This window comes from Prionailurus bengalensis, chromosome E1 (genome assembly GCF_016509475.1).
Source record: "Prionailurus bengalensis isolate Pbe53 chromosome E1, Fcat_Pben_1.1_paternal_pri, whole genome shotgun sequence".
NCBI lineage: Eukaryota > Metazoa > Chordata > Mammalia > Carnivora > Felidae > Prionailurus > Prionailurus bengalensis.
The window spans coordinates 14,253,138-14,266,627 of record NC_057347.1 but is presented as its reverse complement, the minus strand read 5'-3'; the positions used below and the strand labels follow the sequence as shown (position 1 = coordinate 14,266,627).

Genomic DNA, 13,490 nt, shown 5'->3' with positions numbered 1-13,490 from the left:
GTACCTATTATTTATCTACCTATCAGCACATACTTTTTATATGTGTGTAGTTTAGACCCTTTCTTTAAATATTTCCCAAGAGTGGAAGTACTGATTCAAAGGATAAAGCTTGTATAATTTTGATGTTAAAGAAGAGATGGACAGCCATGGTATGTGGCTTAATATATGGTCTTAGTACGAAAAATACCAAAGCTGTTAAATCCCAAAAGGTGATAAAAAAAGAAAACAAACAAACAAACAAACAAAACAAAGGGTACCTGGGTGGCTCAGTTGGTTGGGCGTCTGACTTCGGCTCAGGTCATGATCTCGCCATCTGTGAGTTCGAGCCCCGCGTCAGGCTCTGTGCTGACAGCTCAGAGCCTGGAGCCTGCTTTGGATTCTGTGTCTCCCTCTCTCTCTGCCCCTCCCCCGCTCACGCTCTGTCTCTCTCTGTCTCAAAATAATAATAATAATAAATTTTAAAACATTAAAAAAATTAAAAACAAAAACAAAAACAAAGGGTGATCAAGCATCAGACATTGGTACAGAGATTTAATTGGTACAATCTTTCTGCAGGGAAATTTGTCAATATGTCAATATATACCACTATTTGACCTAGCACCTCCACTCTGGGAAATTTATTGGAAGGAAGGATGTATGTGCTAGGATGTTCAAAGAAGCATGTTTATAATAGTTAAAAAATAGACATTATTCAAATAGCTAATAAAGGGTGTTGCATAAAAATAGTACATCCACATGAACGAAGAACATGCCATCATTAAAAATGATGATAAGAAAATGGGGTGCCTGAGTGACTCAGTCGATTAAACGTCCAACTTTGGCTCAGGTCATGATCTCATGGCTTGTGAGTCCAACCCCCACATCGGGCTCTGTGCTGACAGCCCAGAGCCTGGAACCTGCTTTGGATTCTGTGTCTCCTCTCTCTGCCCCTTCCCTGCTTGTGCTCTCTCTCTCTCTCTCTCTCTCCCTCTCTCTCTCTCTCTCTCAAACATAGATAAACATTAGGGGCACCTGGGTGGCTCAGTCGGTTAAGCGTCCAACTTCAGCTCAGGTCATCATCTCACAGTTCGTGGGTTTAAGCCCTGCATCGGGCTCTGTGCTGACAGCTCAGAGCCTGGAGCCTGCTTCACATTCTGTGTCTCCCTCTGTCTCTGCCCCTCCCCTGCTAGCACTCTGTCTCTCTTTCTCAAAAATAAATAAACATTAAAAAATTAAAAATAAATAAACATTTAAAAATGATGATAATATTGACTGAGAAGAAAAAACATTCATAATGTAATGCTCAGTGAAAAGAGTAGATTAGAAAAAAGCATGTACAGTATTATCTTTCAAAAAATTATATAGCGTAGGGGCCCCTGGGTGGCTCAGTCGGTTAAGCTTCTGACTCTTGGTTTCAGCTCAGGTGATGACCTCACGCTTCATGAGTTCAAGTCCCGTGTGGGGCTCTGTGCTGACAATATGGAGCCTACCTGGGACTCTCTCTCTCCCCCTCCCCATCTTGTGGTCTATCTCTCAAAAATAAACAAACTTAAAAAATTATATAGTGTACATATGCATAAAATAAAAAACCAGAAAGAAATATACCAACGTATTGATGGTGGCTATCAGTAGGTGGTAGGATTATGCTGATTTCTCTTTTCTTATTTACTCTTTTCCATATTTTTTACCTTACATTACTTTTTATGAGACTGAGTGCTACCTACTGCGCTAACGAGGCACCTTACTTTTTAAACCTAGAGTGGGGGAGGCGAGGGAACACAGAAAGGTAGCATATGTAATTAGGCTACTTGAAATATGTTATTTTATACCTTCTAATCTGTTATTCACACAAAATTCTACCTGCACTGAAATAGAGTTCTTGGACTCTATGCCTCTTTTCACTTTATGCAGCTCAAGCCCTTGTCTTCCTTTGAGCTAATTCCAGAGTTCTCTACTCTTGTCCCTTCCTCGCCTCTGCCTCCTTCCATACAGGAGCCCCTGTTCGATTCCAGCCAGCCTTCCTTAGTCCCTTTTGGAAAGTGGGCCTTGCCCTCTTGTGACACCACTCTGAAGTGGCTCAGCCTGGGAAATCTCTAAGGATCGTTGCCCTTTACTGACCTTCACTGCAGCCAGACTTGGAAGTCACAAGTCCCCTGCAGTGTGCCTGGCATGGACAAGTCTACCAGCCAAAGTGGCCCTTTTGGGGAGGAGGAGAAATAACCAAAGTCCACTGCCAAGTAGTCACCTGGGCTGGGCCAGTAATGGGCCCTGATAAGCTGGTAGGAAAGTTTGGTCTTCAACCCTTGGACTCCGGCCATGGGAGGACTCAGCAGAACTCAAGGTTCTGCTCATTCAGCTGGCTTTGGGCGTCAGATGTGCCAGCTCCTGCCCTTAAACCCAGAACCCGGGAGTGAGGGCGGGACAACTAGGAGGGACACCTCCTGTGAATACAGGAGGGGATCAAACCTCTCAGATGCAGCCCCTTCACCCACTGAGGGCATTCGCTTTCTCTTCTGATTTACTTCTCCAGAAAAATAGGGCTGACGCCTTCGTGGTGACTTTGGATCGTAGGCTCATATAGGACCTCAGCACTGGAAAGGCCATCAGACATCATCTTCTCCAAGCCTCTCCCTTTACAGCACAGAGAAGCAGGGCGACCTGCCCAGTGATGCTCAGTTTATGATGCAGCACGTACAGAGCCCAGATTTCACATCTCCTAGCTCAGAGCTCTTGCGTTAGTATAATTCCATTTATCTTATTCACAAATGGGGTATTTCTTTTTTATCATCTTTAAAAAAGTGTTTATTTATTCATTTTGAGGGAGAGAGCACGCGCACACATGCACAAGTGAGCTGGGGAGAAGCAGAGACACACACAGAGAGAGAGAGAGAGAGAGAGAGAGAGAGAGAGAATCCCAGGTAGGCTTCCTGCTGTCAGCGCGGAGTCTGATGCGGAGCTCAAACTCCCGAACTGAGAGATCATGACCTGAGCTGAAATCCAGAGTCAGATGCTTACTCTGAAAGATTGGGTCAACACTGACCCAATATATGACTGTAAGCCATCAAAACTAGAAAATAAATGGATCTAACCTATTTTACAAATGAGAAACTGAGGCCCAGAGAGATTACTCAGAGTCACTTGGCTGTCCAGTTTCAGAGCCACAACTCTGGTTTATCCACAGCTATTTCTATTACTGACTGCCCAGATTCTTAGCCAACAAGGACTGAGAACCATGGAAAGCAGTTCTATGTCTCCAGGTGTACATAGTCACCAGGAACTCCTTCAGCAGATAACTATTCTCTGCCCCTCTGTTGTCTTTCTTTTAACTGACTGTTCTTGTGTTCAATTCCTGGAAAGATGAGTGACCCAGCATGTGTGGATGTTGGTGTTAAAGAATAGACATCTCACCTATGAACGAGTAAGTGAGAGGTAGAGCTAAAGCTAGGATGTGTGTGTGTGTGTGTGTGTGTGTGTGTGTTAAGAGGAAAATTTAGGCTGAGTTTGAGGGTGTTATGGTGACCACATTTTCCAAATAAAATATTAAGACTGAGGTCTAATGTTTCATTTTATTAAAGGGCAGAATATTTTGAAATCAGCATTGTCTTCTTTGTAGATAGTTTGCAATTCTGAAAGATACCTGTGAATGATTTGTTTATCTGTATCATCCAGGCCAGATGATTGCCAAATGTTAGAGCAGAAAATGACAATGAATCAATACTCTGTTCCCAGCTTCTAGGCTGGTAAATGTCTTAACAGTCCAAAATAAATGACTGTCCCCTCCCTTCTTGATGTCTCCAGAGAAATGATATCACATCCTGGGGCACCTGGGTGGCTCAGTCAGTTAAGCATGGGACTTTGGCTCAGGTCATGATCTCGGAGTTCAAGCCCCACGCTGGTCTCTGTGCTGACAGCTCAGAGCCTGGAGCCTGCTTCAGATTCCATGTCTCTCTCTCTCTCTCTCTCTCTGCCTCTCCCCTGCTCACACTCTGTCTCTCTCAAAAATAAACAAACATTAAAAGAATTAAAAAGAAAAGCTCCTACGTTTGTTCAAGGGGCTTGCTCTTCTCCAGGATGCTGCAAAATTCTCAATTTTCACCATCATCATTTTTGTGCCTTGCTGAACACCTTCATTCTTTCATTTCACCAAAAACACTGTATGCCAAAAACTCTGTGTGCAGCAGACTTTACTGAAGATTTGAGGTAAGAATCGCAACACTTTACAGTCTGGGTTCCGGCTCAGAATTGAGCATTAGACATCAGTGCCCTAGAGAGCCACCTGCCATTCCCCCAGCTGAAGGCATTTCTTGATGTCCATGTGTTTGCCATTTTCCCCACGCCTGCCCACTAGCCTACATGGTGACTTCATGCCAATTAGGAAAAGATGCCTGCTCTGAGTGGGGTTGAGGTAACACCGGCCCAAAACGAACGTGTGTGGGCAAGAACGTGTGGGCGACTGGAGAGTTTATACTCCAACTTACCTGGGCAGCTGCTACTCCATTCTGGCCAATTGTAGCACTGTAGAAATGCAAGGTAGCGTTGCCAGGCCTTGCAGAAGAAAAAAAAAAAAAGCCAGAAACCTAGGTTTTCATTTCAAACTCCATTTGTTAATAACTAATAGGCAAATCAAACTATTGATTTTTTAAAAAGTATTTATTAAGTACTTACTATATATCACTAATGCGCTTACTTCCTTAAGCACATTAGAGATATTAATTATTTGGTCTTTATAACACCTATGAGGTGGTTACTATCATTATCTGTACTTTAGAGATAAAAAAAAAAACTGAGGCAGAGAGATTAAGTTGCCCAAAGTCATATGGATAATAAGTGGCAGAAGCGAGATTTGAACTTGGGCATCTGGCTCTAGAGACTACCTCTTAAACATCATGCTTTGCCACTATGTACTAAATTTCGCCCATGCTTTGCAAGTTTTGATCTTCGTTAGAGCCCAGTGCAATCCAACAGTCTTCTACGATGATGGAATGTTCTGGTGTGTGCTGTCCAGTATGGTAGTCCCAGCCACATGTGTCTTGTTGAGTACTTGAAATGGGGCTGGTGCAACTGAGGAACTGAATTTTTGATTTCATTAAATTTTAAGAGCCTCAAAAAAAAAATAAATAAATTTTAAGAGCTTCCTATGGGTAGTGCCTACCATTTTGATCAGTGTGGCACTAGACCCTTCTCTCTCAAACTATCAGTTTTTTCAATCTCTTGATTTTTAGATTTAATGTTTCAATGCCTTAATTTCTACCACTTTGTCCTCATTTTCTTTGTTTTTTTGTTTGTCTGTTTGTTTTGTTTTTGTTTTTTCAAAAACACTTTCCTTGTCTTCAAACCATGTTCTGCAGGGACAGGGGTGGAGGCAGGCAGAGGAGTGGAGTGACAGTTGGTATTCATCCTCTCACTCATGGGGCCCAGCAAACCGTTTTCTTCCACCGCTCAGACGGGAGTCATGCTACTCTCCTAGGGGCAGAAATGTAGCTGTCCCAGCCTTTGTTTTCTGGATCGTATTTTCCTCTCTTTGATGTATATTGCTATGCATGCACAAAAAAGATCAAGAAGATATATAGCAAAGTGTTAACGGTGATGTTTAGGTAGGAGACTTATATATCACCTTTATTTTCTTTCTTACGCCTTTTACATTTTTCCACAATGAGCAAGTCAGACTTGTGGAATCATATAAAATAGCTATAGAACAATTCTCTTCAGAATCTGAGGTCAGCAAAGGAAAGACTCAGGAAAGGAGCTTTGCAAACTGTCCAGGTGGGGGGAGGGGCTGCAAGAGGGGTGCACCGGGAGTGGTGGGGGTGAGCGGAATTGAGGGATTATCCGACAAGTTTGACTGTGCAGAAAATTGGATTGAGAGGGCTTTACGGAGTCCTTGGAGGGTCTGGGAAGACTCACAGATTCAAACAAAGCTGAGCGTGTGACAAAAAGAGAATTAACTCCAGGGAAAACAAAAGAGAAATGTACTTCAGTCTGTCATCGTCGATATTTACCGTTCTAATAGTGAAGCCAGGATGTATGGCTTTAACCGAAATTGTGTTAAAAGACATTGAGAAGGGAGAGGAAGAGGTGGAGAGTTAAATCCTTCAAGTCCTTAACAGGGAGCCCATTCTGCAAATGAAATTTTCGGAAATAAGCTTGTTACTAGAGGTTATGTGTGTAAAGCCAGAAGAAACAGCTAATAAGGAATTAAAAGTGGCTGGATCTGACCCGCTGGACTTGAGGTGGGAGTGAGAGAGCACAAGGCTGCTGTTTTTCCTTTAAGCCTTTTTCTTCTATTTGACTTTTTCGCTTTTTAACTCTCTGTACCCATATTATTTTATGAAAGATAAAAAAATTTTAGCAGAATTAAAAAAAAAAAAATCCCTTCCATGACCAGAAAACAGGTGTGGCACTACCTTGGCCTTCTCTTCTGGTGATGTCAAATGGATCCCTGCTTCCTGCTCTAGTCCTGGTTGGGTCACATTTTTGTCAGGGATGGTGACCAGGACGGGACACCTCACCCATGCAGGTTGACTGACTAAGAGGGCGGGAAAGGACTTCCCCACACGCATGCCTTGGGTTCTGAGTCTTGTCTTGCTCAGGCAGCCACACTCACTGCAGAGGGCTTTTCCACAAGACGATCAAATTGCTACGGCTTATATAGCAGCAGGACTGTCACTCTCGGGAGGAACCCTACGGCCAGAGGACAGTGGCAGGAGTGTAGAGGAAGGGAGAAGCCCGGGTATAGTTCTGTCAGCTAACACTCCAGGCCCTGCACACCTCACTGGGGCCCAGACAGGGCGACAGACAGGATCTAGCGCGTGTCTGCTCCCCCTGATGAAGAATCCAGAGACCAGGGCAAATTCACCACGTCCTCCCTGGATGATCCAGGCCCTTCTCCCCACCCAACCTCACTGGAGGCAGAGTGCCTAAGGAAGACAAGACAAGGTGACTGGACAGATCTTCTCTTCCTGCTTTTTCACTTTCTCCACCCCTGGAAGCCCAGCCTAGGAGTCCTGCCCGAAAACACTTTTTTTTTTTTTTTTTTTTGGTATGTGTGTGTCACAAAGTATGTATAACATACAATTAAGCATCGTAATCATTCTTTTTTTTTTAATTTTTTTTTAACGTTTATTTATTTTTGAGACAGAGAGAGACAGAGCATGAACGGGGGAGGGTCAGAGAGAGAGGGAGACACAGAATCCGAAACAGGCTCCAGGCTCTGAGCTGTCAGCACAGAGCCCGACGCGGGGCTTGAACTCACGGACCGTGAGATCATGACCTGAGCCGAAGTCGGCCGCTTAACCGACTGAGCCACCCAGGTGCCCCAAGCATCGTAATCATTCTTAAGTGTGCACGTCTGTGGCATTAGGTGCCTCCATATTGTTGTGCCACCATCATTACCATCCTTCTCCAGAACGTGTTCATCCTCTCAAACCGAAACTCTATATCCATTAAACAATAACCGCCCATTCTCCCCTTCCCCAAACCCCCGGCAAATAGCATTCTGCTTTCTGTTTCTATGAAGTTACTCTAGGAACCTCGTGTAAGTGGAATCCCACTGCCTTTGGCCTTTTGTATCCGGCTTCTTTCACTCGGCATCATCTCTCCAAGGTTCACCCGTGGTGCAGCGCCTGTCAGAATGTCTTTCCTTTGCGAGACTGGGTAACGTCCCATTATGTGCATGTACCACATTTTGTTCCATCTTTCCATGGGCAGTTGGCTTACTTCCACTTTTTGGCTCTTGCGAATAATGCTGCTGTTAACACAGGTGTATCTGTTTCCTGTCCTGCTTTCACCCCTTTTGAGTATTTTCCCAGAAATGGAGTTGCTGGATCATATGGTAATCTGTGTTCGATTTTCGAGGCATTGCCATACTGGTTTTCATGGTGGGTGCATCATTCCGCATTCCCATCAGCCGTGAACGAAAGTCCCGATTTCTCCACACCCTTGCCAACACTGGTTTCTGTTTCGGGGGGTTTGGTTTGGTTTTAAAAATAGCCATCCCAGTGGGTGCGAGCGCGGATTTTTTTTCACTATCCCTTCCTACTTGTTCTAGGAGTGGCTTAGTTATAACGAAAGACTGTGGGTTGAATGGGGCTGCGGTGGTGTGAGGCGGTCTGAGGTGCCCAGCCTGCACTGGGGGGTGCTGGGCTGACCGGGGACGGGTGGGCAGGAGGAGTAGAGGAGGTAGAATTTGCCACTTTGCAGCCCAGTCCCGAAAGGGGCTTGAGTGATGGCTGGCAGCTCTGATTTCGGTGCCAGAGCCCGGTTCAAGTCCTCATTCTGCTTTCTCCCAGCCTGTGACCTGGAGCAAGGCGTCAGCCTCTTTGCACCGCAGCCTCCTCCTCTAAACAAACGGATGACCTGAAACATCCCTTCTAGAGCAGCTCTAAGGTTTAGGTGACAATGTCTAGAACACAGCGGGTACTCAGTACATGTCATTCGTTTCTGTTAACTCTGGCCAGGAAGTGCTATAGTTTTTAGGTCCGCCCAAACGGCACCAAGGCCCCTGCTGTGGTCTGAATGTCGGTGTCCCTCCAAAATTCATAGGTTGAATCCTACCCCCAAGGTGATGATATTAAGGGGTGGAGCCTTGGGAAGTGATTAGGTCATGAGGGTCATTAGCCCTCATAAATGAGATTAGTGCCATTATAAAAGATTCCAGAAAGATCCCTCACCCCTTCCACAATGTGAGGCTGTGGTATAAAGACGGCCGTCTGTGAACCAGGAAGCGAGCTCTCACCAGAAGGTGAATCTGCTGGCACCTTCATCTTGGACTTCCCAGCCTCCAGGACCATGAGAATTAAATGTCTATTAATGTTCTCAGCCTGTGGTATTTTGTCATAGCAGCCTGAGCTAAGACAGCCTCCTGTCCACACTTGGTCCACAGATCCTTGCGGAAAGCACCACGCTAGGCACAGGAGACACAGTGATGAACAAAATCAGACAAGGGCCAGTTCTCATGGGGTTTCTAATCTAGTGAGAGGGAAGATTTTAGCTGAATGATCACCTTAAATTTGAGAGTATGATTACAAAACAAGATAAAGGCTACTGCAGCAGAGACTCTAGTAGTCCCTCAATACCCACTCTGCCCTTCTTGACGAGTAATAGAACTCTCCATTTCCAGGTGGACATACAGTTACCTAGAATAAAGACTGCATTTACCAGCCCTCTTGCAACTAGGTGTGGTCACGTGGTAAATTCCAATCAATGGGGTGTAACCAGAAGTGGTGGGTATTACTTCCAGGAAATGTTTTTAAACGCTGGATGCTTGCGCGTTCCCCTCTTTCTTCTTCCTGCTTGTGAGAATGTGGATGTAATGGCTGGAGCTCCAGCTGTTCTCCTGGGTCAATAGGGAACCTTGGGAATGAAAGTCATGGGTAGTGGAGTAACAATATGGAAGGGCACTATGGAGCCCAGGATTTCTGAATGCAAGAGAGAAATGAGCTTTGGTTTCGTTTAAGCCATTGTATTTGGCATTTTTCCGTGATATGCCGCAGTAAGGGACGATAGGTGGTTTTAAGCGTGTATAACATGGAATCTGACCCATACTGGAGGGCTTCTCTGAGGAGGTGATGCTTGAGTTGAGTTAGCCCAAAAGGGAGTGGGATGCAAAAGGTTTTCAAGCAAAGAGAAAGTCCCATGCAAAGACCCTGAAGTGGAAAAGAGCTTGGGCGCGTTGGAAGGAAGAGAAGGAAAGCCAGGATGGTTGGGACAAAAAAAGCAAGGAGGGAAGTGGCACAAAATGAGGTCAGAAAAATGACCACATAAGGCCCAGTCAGTCTGCTAAGGCTTTTGTCTTTATTCCCAGAGTAATGGGAAGCCACAGAAGGGGTTTCAGTGAGGGGTTGCGGGGTCAGACTTGCTCTCCCTGAGGCTAGTGGTTGCAAACACCAGGAACACAGTTAGCATCCCCCAGCCCCAGAACATCCTTGAGGCCGGGACCAAATATTGTGAATAAATTTGTTTGTTTGCTCTTTCTTTTTGAACTATTTCATTGTCGTGGTAAAATATAGAAGGTAACATTTGTCACTGTAGCTATTTTAAGTGTGCAATTCAGTGGCTTTAAGAACATCCACCATGTTGTGCAACCATTTCTACTATTTCCTTTTTTTTTTTTTTTTTTTTTTTTTTGTGAATGACCTTTTGCACTTAGTAATCATTTACCAACTGTTGTCTTGGCTTGAACCGAATCATTGTAGCCGAGATTGTGTACAAATTCCTAGAAAGTAGACTGTGGGACGTGTGGAGGAGACGACCACGTCAGAGACAGCTGGGGCCAGTCTGAGGAATGTCACGCCCTGGGTCAGCGGCACCGCCGATCAGTCAGGGTCACCAGACAGGTCATCTGGTATATTTTACTTAATAGGCAGAAAGAATGCATCTCCTGAACGGGAACCAGGGTAGAAACTGAAGTTAACTGATGTTTGGTCTCTTCTAAGATCTTAGGAAAACATCGTGCGCTGGTTATCTACCAGAGAATGCGAGAGACGCGAAGAACGGATTTTGTGCGCGACACCGTTCTCTGGACATTCACAGTGGCGCGACCCGGACACACAAAGCCCCAGGATGGACGTGATGGGAAACAGTTCGCTTGCTTTCATTTTCAAATAAATGTATAGGTATTTGGAGACAGAAAGTATGTCATGAAGTTAGAAGGTAAAATATAGGGGCGCCGGGGTGGCTGAGTCGGTTAAGCGCCCGACTTCCGCTCAGGTCATAGTTTTACAGCTTGTGAGTTCGAGCCCCGTGTTGGGCTCTGTGCTGACAACTCACAGCTTGGATCCTGCTTCGGGTTCTGTGTCTCCCCCTCTCTCTGCCCCTCCTCTGCTCACACTCTGTCTCTCTCTTTCTGTCTCAAAAATAAACATTTAAAAAAAAAAGATAAAATATAAAGCTTTTACGAGATTGTACTTGCTGCTTGGGGTCTTACTCTCAGGTTTCCAGAGCTATTTGTCCCGTTCCCCTGCTAACAGTGGTATTTGAGCATAACATAGTGATTATAAATAAACCTCTCAAACCAAACAGCCCAGAATCAGACTCTTGCTCTGACATTGCTTAGCTATGTCATCCTGGGCAAATTATATAACCTGGCTGAGTCTCAGTTTCCTAATCTATAAAACAAGAAAAATGATTGTACCTAACTCATAGAGTTAGTTATGTGTTAAATACTTAAAAAAATGCTTAGCACATACAAAATAGTCAATAAGAAGTTTTTTTTTTAAGTTTATTTATTTATTTTGAGAGAGAGAGAGAGTGAACGCGAGCAAGGGAAGGGCAGAGAGAGAGGGAGGGAGAGAGAATTCTAAGTAGGCTCTGTGCTGTCAGTGCAGAGCCAGATGGGGAGCTCGAACTCCACCAACCATGAGATCACGATCCGAGCTGAAATCCGGGGTCAGGTGCTTAACTGGCGGAGCCACCCAAGTGGCCCTCACTGAGAGTTTTCATTATTGGTAGTAGTGGTAGCATCAGATGGAAATGCTTCAGACCTTTGGCTCTTTTTCCATTTTTAAACTTACGGCACTAGCAGTCCTATCTGCTGATTGTAGAACATTCAAACAATGTGGAAGTAAATACTGGAAATGAAAGCAACTGTCCCCGTTACATTCCAGTGACTAGACCAGAGATAAACACAGATTACTGTTAGGTGTATGTCCTTTCTTCTAAGCATTAAAAAAAAAAAACCCAAAAACTTTTTTAACTCATTCATTTTTGAGAGAGAGAGAGAGTGGGGGAGGGGCAGAGATAGAGAGAGATACAGAATCCGAAGCAGGCTGCAGGCTCTGAGCTGTCCACACAGAGCCCAACATGGGGCTCCAACCCACGGACCACGAGATAATGTCCTGAGATGAAGTCAGAGGCTTAACCAATTGAGCCACCCAGGCGTGCCCCCCATTTTTAAAAATTTTGAATCATTCATTGAGCACCAACCATGTACTTTGTATCGTTACATTTAAATTTTTTTTAAATGTTTTTTAATTTATTTCTGAGAGAGAGAGAGGGAGAGAGAGCATGAGCAGAGGAGGGGCAGAGAGAGAAGGGGACAGAGAATTTGAAGTGGGCTCCACCGTGACAGCAGAGAGTTCAATGCTGGGCTGGAATTCACATGAATCGTGAGATCATGACCTGAGTGGAAGTCGGACACTTAACTGGTCGAGCCACCCAGGCACCCCTCATTGTTACATTTTCAATGCCGTTCTTCTGTTGTCTTCTAGGGCGTTTTGGCCACGATGCTGATCATGGCCTTCTTCCGGAAACATGTGACAGGTGGCATTCCTGAGAATGAATGATAAAGACTGTGCTCCAGACCCAAAGCTGTGAGCAGTAGGCACTCTGTCCACAACCTCAATCTGGGAAAATCACTTCCGCAAAGGATCTTTTATAAAGAATGTGATCTGATGAGACTGGGAATGTGATCTTTTATGAAGAATGTGATCTGGGAGACTGGGGAGCCTCAGGAAAAATGGCCTTGTCATATTTCTTTTGTTCTGCTCGACTTCAGAGTTCTATCTTGATTTTGTGATTCCATGTTTAATGCGTGAAAGGAAGCTGATTGGAATTTGAAAGCTGATTGAAGTTGGTAGGTCTTTGACTTCGTTTCTCAGCGTTCCCCTCATCCTCCCCCTCCCTTTCTACCCATTGAGAAGCCACAGTAGAGAGGGTCGCAAGACTCCTTGGCAGTCACTTCCACCAGGCAGTTTTGCCTATGTTTGTCACCCAGTGTGCCTCATGCGTCCCCCCACCTGCTTGCATGGTGTCCTCTAAACGTTGTTGTGGCTCCAGTTGCACCGCATTGTGCTGTTAGCTTGGCTGTCTGTGTGTTCTTCCCTACATTAGACCTTCTTGAGGACAGAAAATGTTTTGTCTTCTCACTAGGTCCTAGCATATGGCACACGATATTTACTAAATAAAAAACATATTGAGTAGGTGGTAGGGGTGGTCATTTGTTTACAAAGATGGCTGCAATAATTTTTCCCATCCTACCCGCCAGTCCATTTGCAGTGACTCTGCACTCCCCGTCGAGGGGTGGGAGTTATTCCTTCACTCCTTGAATCTGGGCTCGGCCAATGGACGTTAGCAAATGTGATGCAGGCGGAAGCTTAAGAGCCGCTTGCACAAAAGGGCTGGCCCCTTTTCGTCTGTGTCCGTAACCCTGAGACTGAGATGTGAACAAACCCGAGCAAGTTCCACAGAGGCCATATGCAGGAGAACTAAGGACGCTGGACAGCAGGCCGCCTGTATCCAACTGGCCAACCGCGGACAAGTGGGTGAGGCCACCTTTGACCATCAGCCCCATTTAAGACCCCAGATGACTACAGACAGATGAATGACTCCAGACAAGACCAGCAGAAGAACAGCCCAGATGATACCAACCCGAGTCGCTGACCCACGGAATCATGAACAAGCCAGTAAGTTTAGGGGTGGTTTACAATGCAGCAATAGATAACTGCCATCGAAGCGATTTTATAAGTGATTCTTCCTTTGTACAGTTTCTCTTCCTACTTTACCTTTAATGGCTA

At 45.0% G+C, this 13,490-nt stretch overlaps 1 long non-coding RNA gene across 1 annotated transcript; it reads left to right on the top strand.

The window, feature by feature from the left end:
- Nucleotides 1-10,408: 10,408 nt before the first annotated feature.
- LOC122485098 lies at nt 10,409-12,896 on the top strand. The gene is made up of 2 exons (XR_006297786.1): nt 10,409-10,592; nt 12,186-12,896. It is a non-coding gene; the product is annotated as an uncharacterized LOC122485098 (long non-coding RNA).
- Nucleotides 12,897-13,490: the final 594 nt, after the last annotated feature.